Below are 19038 nucleotides of genomic sequence, written 5' to 3' on the forward strand. Positions count from 1 at the left end.
TCAACTGAAGTGCTTGTTTTGAAATGCTTAGCATAGCCCTTAACATCCATTAAGCATTCTATTGACACTAGAAGAGACACTAATAATAGCTATAATATTGTAATAATCAATATTTAATCAATTAAAGAGAATGAGAAACTCCTCACCACATTGCTAGATTTTGGTTTGCTCTTTTCTAGAAGCTTTATAGTTTTGCATTTTACATGTAAGGTTACAGTCCATTTTGAGTTAACTTTTTGAAAGATGTAAGATCTGTGTATATAGGGTTTTTTGTTTTGTTTTATTTTATTTGCATGTGGACATTAAATCTTTCCAGCATCACTTTTGAAAAGACTATCTTTTCTCCATTGCATTGCCTTTGCTCTTTAGTTGTGCTCATTGAGTTCAAAATACTTTTTCATTTCTCTTGTAACTTCTTCTTTGATCCATGTGTCATTTGTAAGTGTGTTGTTTAATCTTCAAATATTTTGGGAATTTTTCAGGTCCCTTTCTGTTCTTGGACTTGTATTTTAATTCCAGTGTAGGACGAGAACATACTTTATTTGATTTCTAGTCTTTTAAATTTGTTAAGACATATTTTGTGGTCCAGAATGTGATATATCTTGATGAAAATGAAAAATTTTAAAATATTTTATTTAATCACTTTATTATTTTTATCTCCCAATAGAAAAATAGACATATAGAGTACTTACTATTAAAAGTCTTGTTGGAAAATAATTTTTATCACCCTGAAACCCTCTGGTCAGTGTCTCCTTTTTTCGATTGGAACAATGGGTTTTATAATTTCTATAGTTGTGTTAGTAATTTTAGTAGAGGATGCCACTGCATTCATTGAGCACCTTCTGTGTTCCAAGTCCTGTGCTTCCCATATATAATCTCAGTTCTCATGATAGTCCTCAAGGATGGCTGTCACTAATACCTTCATGCTGCAGAGATGAGGAAGTCGAGACTTAGAGAGCCATGCAACTTGCCTGGTCACCTTTCAGATAAATGGCAGAAGCGCAATGTGACCCCTGATCAGTCTGACATCTGGGTGCACTTGTTCCACTGTTGTCCTGGCAATTTCTGTGACATTATCACTGCTTAAAATACTCTATTCAAGATTGTAAAGTCTTTTTTTTTTCAACATCATCTCTTGAAATGTCCTTTATTAACTTACTAAATAATATTTGGTAACTTAACATCTGCCAGACCCTAGAGCAAACCAGACGTGGTCCTGCTGTAAAGAAGCTTACAGTCCAATAAGGCAAGAGGCATTCATCAAAGTCCATGAAAACAAATGTGCAATTATGTGATGCTGTAGCAGTATATGAAACTGGTTAGACCTGAAGTGATGTCAACAGGAAATGACTCAGCTTTTTCTGTTTCTGCCTTTAAATACTCTTTGATAGATTTCCTTCCTTATGCAAAGAAGGTCTCCTTGGCATGTCCCAGAAGTTTTTAATTGAAATTTTTATAGAGATAACCTTAGATTTAAAGAGTTATAAGAAATAATAAAGAAATCACATGTACTCTTTCCTTAGTTTCCCCAATAGCGACATCATATAAAACTATAGCTCAATGTCACAAATAAGACATTGACACTGATGAAATCCACTGACCTCATTCATAATTCTCCATTCTTACTTGTGCTCATTTCTGTGTGTGTATTTAATTCTGTATCATTTTATCACGTGTATAGGTTCATGTATCTACCACCACAGTCAAGATACTGAACACGTTTATCACTACAGAGATCCCTTATGCCACCCTTTCATAATAAAATCCGCCTGCCTCCTGCCCTCCCGTTCTGTCTCCAACTCCTGGAAACCATTCATCTGTTTTCCATTTCTAAAATTTTTATCATTTAAAAATGTTTTATAAGAGGACTCATACAATATGTATATAACCTTTTGGGATTGGTTCTTTTTCACTTATAATTTTTTTGAGATTCCTCCAAGTCATGGCATATAACAATAGTTCATTCCTTTTTAGAACTGAGTAGTATTTCATGGTATGGATATCCCCCAATTTTATTAACCATTCCCCTAATGAAGACATGTAGCCTGTTTCCAGTTTTGGGATATCATGAATAAAACTGGTATATACATTCGTGTACTGGTTTTCGTGAGAAAATAGTTTTCATTTCTCCGGCCTAAATGCTCAAGAGTGGAATGCATGACTTATACAGTAATTACATGTTTAGGTTTTGAAGAAACAGGTTTACTGTTTCTAGAGTGACTGTATGACTTTATATTCCTATCTTCAAAGGTGGAATGATTTGGTGTCTCCTCATTCTTGCAGCATTTGGTGCAGTCATTGTTTCTTACTTTAGCCATTCTGATAGGTATGCAGTGATAGCTCTTTGTGGGCTTCATTTGCATTTTTTTCTGATGTCTAATGATGCTGAATGTGACTAGAGTTCAGAAAGTGAGGGTGTGTCAAAATGTTGATGGGTCTGAGATTTTACTCCAGACTTATCCAAACAAGTTAGCCTGCCACCAATTTATGGAGATCGACAGGAGATGAAAGATTCCATGTTCAGAGACCAAAGATTCTATTACTACTGACACAACAAATAGCAGGAGCTTCCTGTTTGCATCAGTTCACACCCACCACCAAAGTCTCATGCAGGCAATGTGGAGAGGCCCAGATGGAGCTGAACACATAGTGAGTTTGTGTCACCATTGAGGAATCCAGAGCTTTGGGAACCCAAATATTTTAAAACAGGGAATAGACCTGTCTGACCTTTGATCTGGAGGGAGATAACTGTCTTTATTACACTGGACAGTAACCTGCCTACTGCCCCCGAGGGAGACAACTTCCAGGACAGTCCCCGATACCATCACCCTTGACAAGAGAGACTGGAACAGTGGGTAGTTAATACCTCTGCTTGCAAGAAGTGCAGGAATTCTAGTGACCTATGATTATCTCCCAACAGGATACAGCAGGGAAGCAGCAGAATTAGAAATGGGCCAGACCGTGCAGGTCTTGTGGGCCCTAATAGGGACCCTCACCATTAGCCTTTGCATGATGGAGCGCTACTCAAAGTGGGAAGCTGTTGTGGCGGGGCAAGTGTTGGGTGTATAGTCAGTCAAATACCAGATTCCTGGCAGCTGCTCTGAATCTCAGGATGCACTTACTTCTGTGCCTTTACATGTCAGGGTCTCCCCGCCTGAGACAGTCTTTCCCTGCCTTCTTTCCTAAATCCCACATGACCTCCTGCTTATCCTTTAAGACCCAGTTCAAGCCTTCCTCTCTGCCTCTTTGCCCCCTTGCTTATCCATTTTCATGGTTTCTCCTACCATCTGTATCAGATTAGGTGACCTAGTTTTTAGACGTCTTACAGAATCCTACTATTTGCTCATTACTTTTGTGTCCCAGTGAGCAAATGTCCCATTCACACCCTGTAATACTGCCAGATCAAGTTTGTCCCTCACCAGCTCCTACCTGCCCTGTGAGAGAGAACTCCTAGGCTCTAATTTTCACCTGGTTTGTGTGAGCATGGCTCTTACCTTAATTGTTGCACAATTAAGGTTTAGGTAGCTTCTTAACAACTCTTTTTCTGTTGACAAGGGGGATGTTCAAGTGAGAGAGTGGGAAGGGTAGCTAGGCAGTATAAAAAGGGGTGGGGGAGGAAGTTATTCAACAATCAAGGTCTTAGATTCCAGTTATTTTAAATCCAGAAGATGTACAGATGATAACTCAACCAAGTAAAGAAAAAAAAAAAAGCCCTGTCTCTATTTGTTTACACAGATACCATCAGAAATGGCCAGCATTTTGTATTTAATGCCTTTATTAGAAATATTTCATTTCACTCTATTCCTTCATTTCCCTCTACTTCTGCATTTGTCAAATGGATGCACTACTGCTTAGTTGTCTAAAAATGTAAAGTTTAACATCTGTATATGGCTAGTGCCTGAATCTGTAACTTTACCCTCATTTCCATCAAGGTCTTGAAAAGAAGAAGGAAAATCTAGGAGTATTAAAACATACAAATACTCACCCTTGTCCGAGCCTTCTAGGCATATTCCTTCAACGAGGCAACCAATTTTCAGTCCAGGTTTGACTATTCATTTCTAAGCCAATTCAAACCAATTTAACAAGTAGAATTTTATAAGATTTTGCCACAAGCTTTACCAAAGGCCAGTTATGAAACGTCTATTTCATTTCCTTCGGTCATTGATTTTCTAATTTGTTGGCAAAAATCTATGACTTCAGCCTAATGTGATATTTTCTTTGTAAGCCCATCTTATCTTTTGCTTATGATCCCATTGTGTTCTGTTTAAAGATTTTTCATCTTATTATATTTGTTTCATTATATTGCTGAGGTAGAGTTTCTGAATTACAATAGCTAGCTCAGCCGGTCCCACCTGCTCTGTGAAACGTTACCACATCTGTTTTCCTCTAATCTTGTGGTGCGTCTTGAGTGCTTTGTTTAAAGACAATTATAAACAATTCAATAGATGTTTGCTAATTTTGTTATTATGTTAGGATGCATATCATCCAGACCAAATGTTTATGTTCGCATTTGCTCTAAGTACTCCCCACCTGCATTTTGCCAATTCTTATTTTGCAGTGTCTCCATTATTCTTATTGTGCAAGTTTATTTTTCTAATTTGACTTGGTAAACAGGAGTTGAAAAATGACTACAATCATTCAGCTAAGTTTAGAGTCATATTAATTTAGGATTCTGTCTTTTTATCAGCAGGCCTGTCTTCTGTAGAGTTTATATTTCTCCCCTGGTATATTTGTTTAATGGTTTTTTTTTTATTCCATTTTCTTTTCTTTGCATCTTGGTAGCATTAATTATTCTGGGTTTTTACTCACATGATCAATTCTGGCCATACCCCCTAACAGAGCAGGTATTTTTCCTCTCTCTTTGGCTGCCCCTCTCTGTGGGACCGTAAAGCAAATTATAGACATTAATTTTTATGATGTGGAGACCGAAGTTAAAGAAAACTGTCAACAGAAATTACACAAACGACTATAATCATTTGCCTTGATAAGAACTTATGCTGTTAAATTCTGGCACTTTTAAATTCTGTCTGCAAGGATGAAAAATCTTCACTTGGCACAAATTGGAGGTTGTAGGAAAATACTATGGCATTTACTGTGCTAAGTAATGGGAGTCAGAGAAGAGTGAAAGGGAGGAAATTAATCCACATGGAGACGGCATGACTGACACAGTTAGACGCAGATCTGAAAGTTAGAAAGTACACTGATGCAGGCCTTGAGAACTGGTTTCTAATAAAAATATGTAATAATTAAGGCACTCTCGGTGTATAGAGTCTTTGAAAAGAAAAAAATCTCACCAGTTGTACACATGGTCTCTTGCTTCTCAAAATGAGGCTGATAAAGGTGGAGGATTGCCCCACAGGACCACACAGGCTACCATACAAATAAGGTCACCATGGTTAACGGCGTACGATTGGCCGGAGTCTTTCGTCTGGTGATTGGGGCTTGGCCTTCTTCCCAGACTGTTGCATTTTGGGTATGTGACTATGGCTCTCTGGTCAGAGAGCTGCCAGCAGTTCAGCTGGGCTACAGTACAGAGTATACATGTAGGTCCAGGGGCCTTAAACACCTGGGTACTTATTGGGGCCCCATTGAGAATCATTAAACATACTGAACAGGAGTATCACATGGTCAGAGAAGCCAAACCTTTCTTGATTTATGTTCCCATCTCCCAGATAAGTGGGGTTTTCAGTTTCTGTATCCGTCAGAGTTCAGAGAAGCAGAATCACTAGTGTGTATGCACATACACACACACATACACATACCTGCTTATGTATTTATTTTAGGGACTTGGCCATTGGCATTGGGGAGAACTAGTTAAGTATTCTTTTTTTTTTTTTATTGGATATTCTTGTTTTATTGAGTTATAGTCATTTTACAATGTTGTGTCAAATTCCAGTGTAGAGCACAATTTTTCATTTATACATGAATGTACATATATTCATTGTTACATTTTGTTTTTTTGCTGTGAGCTACCACAAGATCTTGTATATATTTCCCTGTGCTATACAGCATAATCTTCTAAGATTGTTGTGTTTGTACCTGCTGCTGGAGCTTGAAGTCCACAGGTTTGGAAATCCAGAAGGGAAGATGAATATAAAGTAGGGTCAAGCAAGGTGAAACTGGAACCCACAAGCCTGAGCTGGAGTCCATGAGGAAGGAATGGAGTTGGTGTCCATTCTTGTTACCTCTGATCCTGGTGGTGTGAACACTCTATAGAAGCCAAGGCCATTTGTCATGGGGCAAAACACATATCCCTGATCCATTAGTCAATGATGCTTCTAAGAGATTGATTCTATTTTTGTTGTTACTGCTGACAGCTTCTAAGGCTCACCACTCTTCCTTCCCCTCTGCCCCACATCTGGGCAGGCCGATAAGAAAGCCTGGATACTGCGTTCTTTGGCACTTGCAGGAAGTTCAAACCACATAAGTTTCAGCCTACATATGGGAGCTATCACTCCAGCGCTACCCTCTAAGCACCATAAAACCCCAAGCAAATGTCTTTACTCCCTTAAGCCATTTTCCAGCCTTCTTGAGAGAGAGCCTTGTTCTCCCCAGAAAACGTCATTCTGTGAATAACAGACCTTTTCACACTCTGATGGTGCGTGTGTAGTCTTAATGTCTGAACCAGATGTATGTGTGGGAGGCTCCGGCCCACCTCTGAGCGATGACCACAACAAAGTTGGAGGATTCAGGGAAAGGTGGAGCAGTTTCTCATGCCAACAAGAAGATCAGCCATGATGCGCATGAGCTGTGAAGGGACTGCCCTGCAGATCACTCACAGAATCTCCCTTGTGATCTGACCTAGCCCGAAACATACAGGAAAAGGCATTTAGGGCAGTGTTCATCCCAGACACCTTAACACGTTAGCTCCCCTTTGATGTCTTCCTTTTTCTGATACCCATAACCCAATATATGATTTGTAGTTCTCAGCATCACCTATTTTCTGTCCTTAAATGAAATATTATTACAGCATTTAGCACAATGCCTTACACATGCATAACACTTAAAAGCTAGCTATTACTACTCTGTTATCACAGAAAATGATACACTTTTATTATCATTTGGCAGGTCTGACCTTTCCCGTCAATCACTAAAGAAGGCCCTTGACTTCGCTGCCCATGACGACCTCCAAAGGTAGAATTCAGAAAGCGTGGAAGGAATCTGCACCCATGACGAATCCGGCGTGCTGCTGTGGTGCTGCCCCAGAGGAAAAGGATTCTGATTGCTAACAGAAGCAGATTTCCAGTGCGAGAAGTCCAGGAGACCAGGTATCCATTTTAAGTGTGTTTTTCATTGCACGTGTAAATCTGTGTTTGTCACATTCTTCTTCATCCCTTTTGTTAGAGTTAAAACGGGTTTTATTATATGTATAGCTCTTCTGCTTGTTTTTTTTTTTTTTTAAAGTCCTTCATTGGTTTTTGCCTTGGCCCCTGGTTCTCCTTTCTGCCCTCTATTCTGGTTTCCTGGTATAAGACTTAGTGTGCTTTGGGTTTTGCTTGAAAAGATCCAGGTCTATTAATTTTCTCAAGTACATTTCAAGAGCAAAACTAGAAACTTGGAAAAGGGAAACCAATGTGCAGAGAGTCTAATGAAATACCGGCCCCAGAAGAATCCCTTTGTTTAGCTGTTTTACCGCAGACGGCACGTTGAACAATACGGAGAAATGTACTTGTTGTATTTGAGGGGCTCTCTGTGATGTGGGTTGGGTTTTAGGGAAGGAGAGTCCAAGGTGGAGATTAGAATTTAGGACTCTTCTTAGAGAGTGCTCTTGGAAGGGAAAAAAAAAGAAGCAGGATTACATAGAGAGGGAGATCAAGCTAAGATGTCATCTCACTGGGAGCCTGAGCCACTTCTAAGGGGCGGTCTGGACGTGGCCCTTCAGGACTGCCCCTATTTGGAGTGAGAGGGCTGGCCCTTTGTAGGCCTGTGTTAATTAGTCATTGGATGTGGGCTGTTCTGGGACTGAAAAGAGGTCACTGACCTTGGATGAGCATCTCTCTTCAAGCTAAGGCAATCCCTGGAGGACACTAACAGTTGAGAACTGTCTGTCAACACCATTCCCAGCAACCAGGAGACTAAGACCTTTCTTCCTAATGAGAAATCTGAACAGTGCATCACCGTGTCCTGTGTGCTCTAAAAGGGGTACTTATGGAGGGGCAATTTTCTACAAATGCCTTTTTGCTGTCCTATGATGGAATATTCTCCACTAACCCCATATCCAGTACCTATACCATTAGTGGTTAAGGGAATAAAACCATAATAAAAGGTGCCTTTAATATTTTTTATGAGTCTCATGGTCAGTATCATATTTTTCTTGTAATGTCTTTATATCATAGTCATAGAGCCATGTTATCCTTGAAAATTACTGGAAAAAAACCTGACTTTTTTAGACTGCCCAGAGGGAGAGACCATTCACCGCTCTCTCTTAGCCATACTTCTGATCCCAGTCAGGTTCCGATGAGTTGAGTGGATCTCCAGAGCCTGAATAGAGGCGATAAAAAAAACTGAAATAATCTTCCCTCTGCCCATCTGCCTGCATCTTGCCCTGCTTTCTGCTCTGTGTCCTGCAAGGCTGAGCCTTGGGGGCTCCATTTCCCCACCACCCTATCTGGCTGGCTTCTCACTGAGTTTAGCCAGTGGGAGACCAGAATAAGGAAATGAGCCTGTGAAAGGGCAGAGATGTTGGGGAATTTCTTCCTTGTTGCCTCCACGTGTCACGGCCACCTCTTCGGCTCTAAACCTGGGCCACAGCAGTGCATGGCCAAAGTGGCAATTACTTTCTTCAGTTTTTTAAAAAAACCATCACTAGCTTTGTTACATATTTCCCAGGAGGTCTGCCCCGCAGAAAGCTGGTCAATTAGATGTTGGCGTCACTCAGGATCAAAACAACACCTGTGAGTTCATACACTCTACCAGATACTCATATTTTCTAATTACGATCTGTTGTTCAAGAGTGACGGCGGTAAACCCATATGCAGTGTAGAGGGTTGGCCTTGGATCCTGAGGCAACAGTTTATCATCATTAGCAGAGTTGGAAAGGCAGGTACCAAGAGAACTTGGACGGTCTCCTGCAAAATTAGCGAGGATGCCTGCCAAGCTCAGACACTCTGACTTCTGCACACCTTTCTCCAGGCTGCCTGTGGCCAATTCTCTCCTAGTCTGTGCTGGTCATACCCTTCTTCCCCCAGCTGGCCACTTTCTTCACCACTGCTTGTCCCCTGATAACAGCTGTTACCATTTAGTGACAGGGTGAATGGCTGGGAAAGCGCACACAACAGGTGATGTTGTGACAATAGGTGATGTTGGACTCCTTTCTCCCCTCCTGACTGGCAGCAGAGGAGCCGCACTATGTTGTTGAATTTCTGAATTCTCTTGAACTGGAAGAGTTAGGAGTTATCGATTGACTGAAGTAGAGTTGATTTACAATATTGTGTTTCTTTCAGGTATATAGCATAGTGATTCAGTTTTTTTGCAGATTGTATTCCATTATAGGTTGTTACCAGACATTTGGTGTAATTCCCTGTGCTGTACAGTAAACCCTTGCTGCTTACCTACTTTATGTATAGAACGACTAGTTTGTATTTGTTAATCCCATACTCCTAATTTGTCACTCCCCTTCTCCCTCTCCCCTTTGGTCGTTTTAACTTTGTTTTCTATGTCTGCGAGTCTGTTTCTGTTTTGCATATGGATTCATTTGTATTATTTTTTAGATTCTCCATATAAGCGATATCATATAGTATTTGTCTTTCTCTGTCGGATGTATTTCACTGAGCATAATATTCTCTAGGGGCTTTTATGGTTTGGATCCGTTCAGGAAGCTTATCAGTGGGTTTCTCAGTGGAGGAGGGCGGGGCCAGGGCTTGGTTGGGCAGAGTTAGAGTGACCTCTGAGACTAAGAACACAGTCAAGGCCCTGCTCTGTCCCCATGGGGAGAGGGAGGATGTGGAATCAGAGTCTGGGGGGATAGCTCCTGGGAGATGCATCCCTGAGCTTGCCCAGGGCAGCTGTGCTTGGGAAGACAGACTGAAATATCGAGCAAGCCCAAAGCACCCCAACAGTGGTAACAGCGCTGGAGGATTTTAGAGAGCAGATGTTTATTTATTTATTTATTTTAATGCATAGAGGAAAAAATTGAATATTAAAACCATGGTTTTATTGCCATTAATTTGTAAATATTAAATAGGTTGGTTTTAAGACCAGGTCAAGAAAATAATAATATGGTTAGTCCCTAGATGTGTAAATCCCTCAATGAGGGAAATATTGAGTAGTTCAGGGGCACAATTATAGATGACAACCACCATCCAGTCCTGGACCCTCTCCCAGTATTTCTGCCACAGATTCCTAGGATTCTTCTATAATGCCAGGAGGTGAGGGGGGCCAGACATTTACTGAAATTGAATTTCTCTCCAACCAGGTAGACGGAGACTTAGAGCAGATGTTACCTGGTTTAGAAAAATAAAGCAGGTGTGCCAGGTATACTACGTGTTCTTCTGTTAATTTGCTCTGCCCAGCTGTAATCGGGTCCATCCAGGGCCAGATTTAGGGTAAAAGGAGCAAGATGGCCTCCTTAAATTTTGTGCCCAATCTGGGCCCTGTGTTTCCCAACTGGAGTCGGGAGGGAGGAGAGTGAGGCTGGGGTAGTTACTCCCTGGGCCTCCCCATGGGGTGGCTAAGGGCTGGTTGTACTCCTCCATGGAGGCAGTGGTGCCTGTCAGGCAGACCTCTCCATACAGTTCTTCTTCAGATTTCTCTAAGCATGGCCCTCTTACTCCTTTGAGTGTGTGTGTGGGGTCGGACAAGGACCTGGGGGGTGGTCTCCGGCTCTCTGCTGTGGCCGGACCCTAGCTCCTGTACCATTTGTTGTTGCTACTCTAGAGGGCTCCCCTTTCCCTCGTGGCAGCCCTGTGGTACTGCATGATTCCTGTTAAGGGACTAAACCCTTCCAACCTTATAGATTGTCCCTTTATGAAAGTCACCCATTTGTGTATGTGCCTGTTTCTTGCAAGGATGCAATATGCTACAGCATGAAACTTGTCTTGATCCCTAATGCTGTGATCCCAAATTCAGCTCTTTCACATTCAGTAAAGGAAATAATTCCCTTTGTATTCGTCTTCCCCACTAGTTTTCTGGCTCCCTTCGTAGACAGGGCCTCTATCTGGGTTGTCACCAGTGTGTCTACAGAGCCCAGCAACGTGCTCAGCATATAATAGGTGCTCAGTAAATACTTTCTGACTGATCTACCGTCTCAGCAAAATCTAGGTCACAATTTTCCCCTATAAGAAGAAAGTCAAGGATTATTGGATACCTGTCTGTTAGAATAAAAATCTTGCCATAGGGGAATAGACTGAGAACGGAGTGGTGAATTTGTCCTCTGTCCCTGCCTCTGCCATATATCATAGATTTCCCTGAGCCCTTTAATTTGTCCTCTGTCATTTCATGGCTGTAAACACCCCTGTCTGGTGGATATGGCAAAATAGCTTCCAGTAAGCAAACTTTAGGAAAAAAAATTAAAAAAGCATGATAAGTGTAGCACATGCTTATTTCTCCTTAATTGCTTGATCTTCCATCTGTTGGTCTGGGATAATATTGATAAAGGAATTAAAGACACCACACCATCTCCCCAATCAAATGAGGACAGTCATTTGCAAATCACGGTGTTTGTCATTTTTATGTTTTGCAACATGAAGAGGAAAGAGCATTTAATTTATTTTAATGCGGTTAATTTGAAGCTAGATTAGATCATCTAGTTAACTCATAGGTTCTTGACTTTTAAGACCAGACATTGTGTCGCATCTCATTTTCACAGTGGCAGCTACTGCTGTTCATCTTGGCTTACATCTAATCAACAGGGAAGTTAACCTGGAACGCCAAACACAAAATCTATAAACTAAAAACTAGAACTAACTTGATTTCGGGAAGAGAGTCACTCTTCAATAAGAGGCAGCTTTATGTTGCTTCAAAATAAACACTGCTTTGATGCTTGAATATTTTGATTCCCTTTTTTTTTGGTGCTTTTTAAAAATTATGGTCAGTTTACAGTGTTGTGTCAATTTCTGGTGTACAGTGCGATGTTTGTCATACATGTACATACATATATTCCTTTTCATATTCTTTTTCATTGTAAGTTACTACAAGATACTGAATATAATTCCCTGTGCTATACAATAGAAATTTGTTGTTTATTTTATATATAGTAGTTAGTACCTGCAAATCTTGAACTCCAAATTTATCCCCTCCCACCTCCTTCCCCTCTGGTAACCATAAGTTAGTTCTCTATGTCTGAGAGTCTGTTTCTGTTTGTAAATAAGTTCATTTGTGTCATTTTTTAATATTCCACATGTAAGTGATATCATACGGTATTTTTGTTTCTCTTCCTGGCTTCTTTACCTAGTATGGCATCAATTCATTTTTATGTGTGGAAAATGTACTTTTAAAACTTAGTTCCTTTCTCAAGGCAAAGACTAGATAGACTGGTGGAAAAGTTCAAAGATAAATAAAAGCAACCCTGGTGGCCAGTACTTGAGGCCAGGTCTGTGGTTCCCAGGGAAATGGAATAGCTATTCTCGATCTCAGAGATAAGACAAGATGATTTTTTCGGCTGGGCTTGGATGAGTTCTCAAGAGGAAGTTCTTGCTTCTCTAGGGAGGGGATTTGTTGCATGGCTGAACCAGATTTGGAGTTGATAATAAGTCATAGCAAACAATTGCAGTTTCCTCCATAGTCTAGACTGCACGATCAGAAATGAAATTGGGCAAATAAAATTTTCCATGAGCTTAGGCTTTTGACACTCCTGAAAACTTCAGTATTTGAAGACCAGGGTAGTAAGATGTGAAATCCGGTTTTCTTTTTAAGTGATTTGGGACCTCTTAAAAAATACTTTAGCCACTTACTGAGTAGACGTTGATCTTACATTTGCACACAACCACAGTTCTGTTGACCAAACTCAAATTTCACATGAAGCTCAAATATTGGCAGATAGTTTTCAGAAGTTCACCAGGTCCCTCAGACGTATGAAGTCTACATTCTCCCCCTGGTTAATTTTCACCCCCTCGATCCTTCTGCTCCCATTATTTCCATTGATCTTATTTCTCTGACTAAATTGTAAAGAGTAGCATTTAAGTGAGTTCAGACAGATTGTGGAATGAACATATAATGCATTTTAGTTCACCTTGCCTAACCTTTACGTATCTTTGGATGACTTCTCTAGATTGTGTTTCCTGCAGGCTACTTTCATGGTATTTTGATTATTGTTGATTATTCTTGTATGCTTAAAAAATGCACTGAAATGTGCCTTATTTAATTAGCTCATCTCTAAGTCTTTATTTTTTTTAAAGAAATTATTTTATTTAACTGACTTTTTATTTTCTAGCCCAATCATATGAAGTTTTTTTTTTGTCCACTTTTTATAGTTGGAAAAAAATGAGATTTTTAAGTTAGCTAGGTTGTTCATCCATACTAGGATAGGAAATACTTAAAAGAATTTAAGTATGGAAAGCCTTTTTCATCTCAACAGCAGAAATCTTAATGTGAGCATCAGTATTTGTGTTTTAAATATGGCAGGTTGTATTGGTTATATGTTTTTGAAAGTAGAGGAAAGGTCTTAAAAAGATGAACAAGATGAGATTATCCAGGAAGGCTTTTATTCTGTAGAAGTATGTGTGTATTATACTTTGCTCCTCATTTTTTGCTAAAGCCCATGGAATCAAAATCAGTTGCCCCTCCCAGAATGTTCATAGAAGACACTAGCATGTCAGGGACATCTTAAGATAAGGCTAGACCAAAGCCATTTCTGAGTCCCAAGAGTCACAATATATTGTGATAAAATGGTGATCAGGCCCACAGTATACGGTATTGAATGATATCTGTAAGTCAGCATGCTGCATCAAAGATCCCCACAATGGATGGACAAGCCCACTGAGAAGAGGGAAACTGAGCTTCCTGGATGGTGGTTATATAGTCCAGAGCACAGTTCCCTGGAGAAAAATGAAGCCTAAAACCTATTCCCAAGGAAAAATGGCCAAGGAGAAAGATTAGACTTAATAAGTAGAAGGGAATGCATTGATACAAAAGGATACTCACATTAAAATAGAATGAAAGGGATGGACCTGGAGACTGTCATCCTAAAGTGATGTAATCCAGAAAGAGAAAAAAAAATACCATGTATTACTTAAAAACTTAGTTTCTTTCTCACGACAATGACTAGATAGACACAAATGAACTTATTTACAAAACATAGACTCACAGACATAGAGAACAAACTTACGGTTACTGGGGGGAAAGGGGGTGGGAAGGGATAAATTGGGAGTTCAAGATTTGCAGATACTGACTACTAGATAAATAAAATAGATAAACAAATTTCTTCTGTATAGCACAGGGAACTGTATTTATTATCTATGTAGTAACCTATAATGAAAGAGAATGTGAGAAGGAATATGTGTATGTATATGTATGACTGAAATACTACATTGTACAGCAGAAATTGATGCAACATTGAAAACTAACTATATGCCTATAAAAAAAAATAGAATGAAAGAAACTCAGCCTAGCCGAGATTGATATATTTCAAAGTTTAGATAAAAAGGTTTGCAGTGGTTTGGATTACAAAGAGAAAAGGTAGCCTTCACTTGGCAAACACACTTAGAAAGGTAAGAGCAACAGGTAAGGGGCTGGGGGTGGAAACTGTGTTTATTTTAAGAAGAGTCAAGAAAATTGGAGGAAATCAGACAACCAGCAGGAAATCCAGTCTTTAAGACAATCATTCCAGCAAGAGAAAGAGACAGAAACAGCGAAGACAAGGATAGAGGTTTACTGGCTGAAGGGCGTTACTCATCCCTGGCAGGGATTAAACAAGAGAGTTGCGTCAGGGAAGGGTGTGGTGGTTTGTACACCTAAGGCAGGTGGCGGCCTGTGGTCTGTCCCTGGCCCACGGGCGGCTTCTACTCATCCTGCTCCGTATGTAAAAATTTATTAGTTGGTAATATTTTAAAACCAAAATATTTCACTTGACTAGAAGTAGTCAAGATTTCTAGCCTCTGGAAAATGGGAAGATCTGGCAATTGTGTGTACAAATTCCTGCAGAGCAACAGTTGCACGGAGCTGAGTAGCAGCTGTCCTCTGTAGATAAAGCCTGCCTTCACCAGTTCACCAGAATATCCCACCCCAGGCCCCGTTTACTCACCTACCTTAGCTGCTCAGCCTCTGTAGACATTTGATTTGGTGAAGGAAACCCCGGCTTAGGGTGGGTCTGACAAAGGCTGTTTGTCACTTGTCTAAGCTGATTAGTGCCCATCTTCACTTTTATACAGTGTGATCACTTACCAAGCAGCCTTTATGCACTGAGCTAAATACATCAGGAGGCCTGAAGACAGCAGACCTACACTTCAGAGTGTGTGTTCTAGTCAAACCTTACCACACACACACACACACACACACACACACACACACACACACACACACATCATGTATGTGTGAGCTGTGAGTGTGATGTAAGCTAGGGCGTATATAAATAAAGGGTCATGGGAGCTCAGAGCATGACAAGAGCACTTCAATCTGAGCAAACATCAAGGAAAGCTTTATTAAAGGGAAGACACTTTTCTAAATTAGTAGCTTTATTTTTATATACCCCAGGGATTGAAGAACTTCGTACAGGTGGTGGTGAATATAGAAGCTCCCAGTCCTGGGTAAACTCCCTTAATGTAATTATGGTAGCTAGGCAAGACCATTCTTGATTGAGTGGGTCAGAATCCTGGTTGCAGAGTGGCTCAGTTGATCCTGACTTTGGGCTACACATCTTCATACCCAAAGTGCATGTATTTAGGGTTGCTTTTACTTCACTGTATTGTTTTAAAGAATTGCCTTTAAATTTTTGTTTAGGGTCTATTTGCAACCCAGTGATACATTCTACCTTTGAGTACAGGAATTTGCTTCCTTTCCTGATCAAGTGTGAGGCCATGTTCTTTAACAATAGTAACAGTAGTCAATAAAATGTTCAACTGTTTTGCTTTGTCAGTAATTGGGAAAACAATCATGGGACTCACACTGTAGGTTTGATTCAAAGCATGCTGAAGTCACTTCCTGTATCCCCATTTCAGCTCATCTCCTAACGCAGTATTTTCTTTTGCTCTTCTCCTTTTTCATAACCAGGTGTGGGTTTGAGAAATATGTGTGGAATAGCGGGAGAGGTGATGTCTAGAATCCATAGTCGCAGATAATCTTACATCCTGTCACTGCATTTTAAAATCGTTTCGTAGTAACCGAACTGTTTTCCTGTTTTTATGTGCCCTGGGGCACTTTTAAAATAAGCTGACACTTTTGAAGATATCCGGGTTTAGGGAGAGCAAGTACCTCTTCCACTCCCTTCTCCTCTGCCCGCGGTAGAGTTTAGTCACACATAGCCCTCTGAACACTCACTTCAGCAATAATCAGAGGGACCACTCGGGTTCAGATAAAGCTGTTTGTCTTCCCTGCCCAGCTGATGGAAGGAAAGCAGATAGAGAAGAGAAGGTACTCTGGGTGGGGTCATTCCTTGACCACGCCATGACTCACCCCCTTGCTGGGCGTTCCATCCAGATTTTCCCTTAATCCTTACCCATCATCATTCTTATGTTAGAGGTTACAAACTGGTACCTAAAGCGAGCTAGATTTCTGGAGTCTGGGAGCAGGGAAAAGCATTGATCTCATTCCCAGAAGGCATTAACAGAAAACCACTGAGCTGAAGAGAACTTCAGAACCCCTCCTCCCCTTTCAGCCTTCTCACTAGGCCTGGCCCTGTTCCCCCAACCTCTCCCTGCCCCCCAGCCCCACCCCGCTCCGTGGCAGCAGCAGCAGCAGCAGCAGCACAGGTCAGCTTTGTTATTTACTGGGAGCTGCTCTGCTTTAGTAAAGTGGTGCTTCTCCAGCTTACATAGTAAGGGGATGTTTACAAGGAATCACCCTCTCCCTCTTTCTAATGCAAGTAAACTCCTTTCTTTAAAAATATGTTTATACATTTTTCTGATCCTACAATATATGGTCAGTGTAGAAGATTATAGAAAACATTATAGAAAAAATAAAATTATAAAAGAATAAAGAGATACAAAATTAAGTAAAGAATGTTAGCTTCCTGTTAAAAAAAATAACCAAAAATATCTATATGCACATTCATGGAAGATGTCCATGATACATTTTTGAGTAATAAAAAGTGAGTTTTAGAACACTGACTATGTTTTGAAAGTGACTCTAATGTGACTCTGTTTTCCTAAAATGCAGTAAAGGTGAATCTGCTGAGACAGAAAATACCTGAAAGGACGTACAGGAATACAGTCTTGGGTTGACAGTAAGTGCTGAAGAGTCGACTGTGTGAGGGGCCTTTCCTTGTTGCTCCTGGACTTTTAAAATCTGAACTATCATGCTATACTTTTATAGTTACAAAATAGTTTTTTAAATTATAATTTTATAATTAAACAAAGCAGCACTAATCTCTTATATCAGAGATAACCAGTGGTAACATTTTGTTGTCTTTTCTTTCGGACTTTTTGAAAAAATTGGATCAAACTATAAAAAATTATCGTTTCAACTTTTTTCACTTAATCTAGCTTATGTGTAATTACATATTCCTTAAAAACACTATTTTAAATTGTTTAGTGTTTCCTCATTTGAGTTTTTCATCATTTAGCTATTCCTTGGGTATAGAACTTGTTAGATTTTTTTCCAGGTTTTCTCAGTAATAAAAAGTGCTTCCATCGACATCCTTGGACAGTCTTCTTTGTTTGCATCTCTGTTTCATTAGGTCAGATTTCTAGAAATGGGATTACTGGTCAAAAAATAGGGAGACTTTTGCTAGGTGGTGCTGTGGACCTTCATGGCTGGACATACCAAGCTTAGTGGCCCAGATTTTGGATCATAGAAGACACATGAGACAGCATGTCTGCAAACTGGCCATCATTACATACTTCCTATAGGATTGGGTGTGTGAGGTCCAAACATTGCTCCATGATCTGGCCTCAGGCAGCAAAGCCCTGCTGGGCGTGGAGGAAAAATTCACATGAATGACCTGGAAGTATGTCCTTCGAGCAGTGTGGTCATGATGCTAGAATTTTTGGAGGGTTGGTAGAGCGCACAGAAACAGAAAGTCTCTACTTTGACCTTCCCCTGACCTGGCAGGACCTGCCTTTCTCAAACCCCTAACTAGTCTTCCATTAGACTGCAAATTCTTCAATTTATTTTAAAAAGTTTCTGTAACCATTTGCATATTGTCCTGCCTGTTTTTCAAAAGCTTTATCAGTATAGAACTTGTCATTTTAAAAACAAATTTGCCATTTGGTGAGAATATTATATATTATTTCAGTACTTCTTGGATTATACAAGAGGTTGAAGTTTTGTTCATATGCTTATTGCTTATTGATAACTTGTATTTGTGAGATTTGAGTATTTAGGATCTTTGTCTATTTTTTTTTCCACTGGAGGTTTTTTGTATTGATTTATAAGAATTAATTATATAGCATAAATACTTACTTTTTATCTATCTTAAACATTATAAATATTTTCTGTTAGTTATTTGTCTGTTTGTTTTATTTACAATGTTTCATGATACATGGACATTTAAATTTTTATGTAACAAATCTTACTAAAATGTTCTTTTGTGCTTTCTGCTCTTATGCTTCTAAAATCTTCCTCTACCAATATCTGCTACATAATCTGTTTTCTCTGGGTCTTGCTTAGTTTTTACATTTCATTCTTTAATCCACTTGGATTTCATTTTGATGTATGTGTGAGATAAGTCTCTAATTTGATATATGTTCTCCCAAATAATTCATCTTCTCACTTCCAGCCCACTATCACCTTTGCCCAGGGAGCTGGATCACAGGGTAGATAATCCATTGAAAATGATGAAGTAATCAAAGAAGACCCCCTCTTTTAGTGCCCACCATGCCAGAGAAGGGGTGTCTACTTTGCTTTTGTCATTCAGAGGTTCCCTGAATATACCACTGAGTTTTCTAAAATGAAAGCTTTTCAGGTGCCCTGAGTCCTCTTTAATTCTAGACCATAAGTAGTGATTCT

The 19038-nt window shown here is 39.9% G+C and overlaps 1 protein-coding gene across 9 annotated transcripts in view; it reads left to right on the top strand.

Moving 5' to 3' along the window:
* The window catches only part of COLEC10 (collectin subfamily member 10), a 401773-nt gene that overhangs the window by 57065 nt on the left and 325670 nt on the right, over positions 1 to 19038 (top strand). For all 9 annotated transcript variants that reach the window (XM_045508463.2, XM_045508465.2, XM_010972584.3 and 6 more), the window contains exon 3: positions 7069 to 7268. The gene's annotated coding sequence lies outside the window, so the exon portion shown is untranslated. The remainder of the gene's footprint in view (positions 1 to 7068; positions 7269 to 19038) is intronic.

The sequence above is a fragment of the Camelus bactrianus genome, chromosome 25 (assembly GCF_048773025.1).
Source record: "Camelus bactrianus isolate YW-2024 breed Bactrian camel chromosome 25, ASM4877302v1, whole genome shotgun sequence".
Lineage (NCBI taxonomy): Eukaryota > Metazoa > Chordata > Mammalia > Artiodactyla > Camelidae > Camelus > Camelus bactrianus.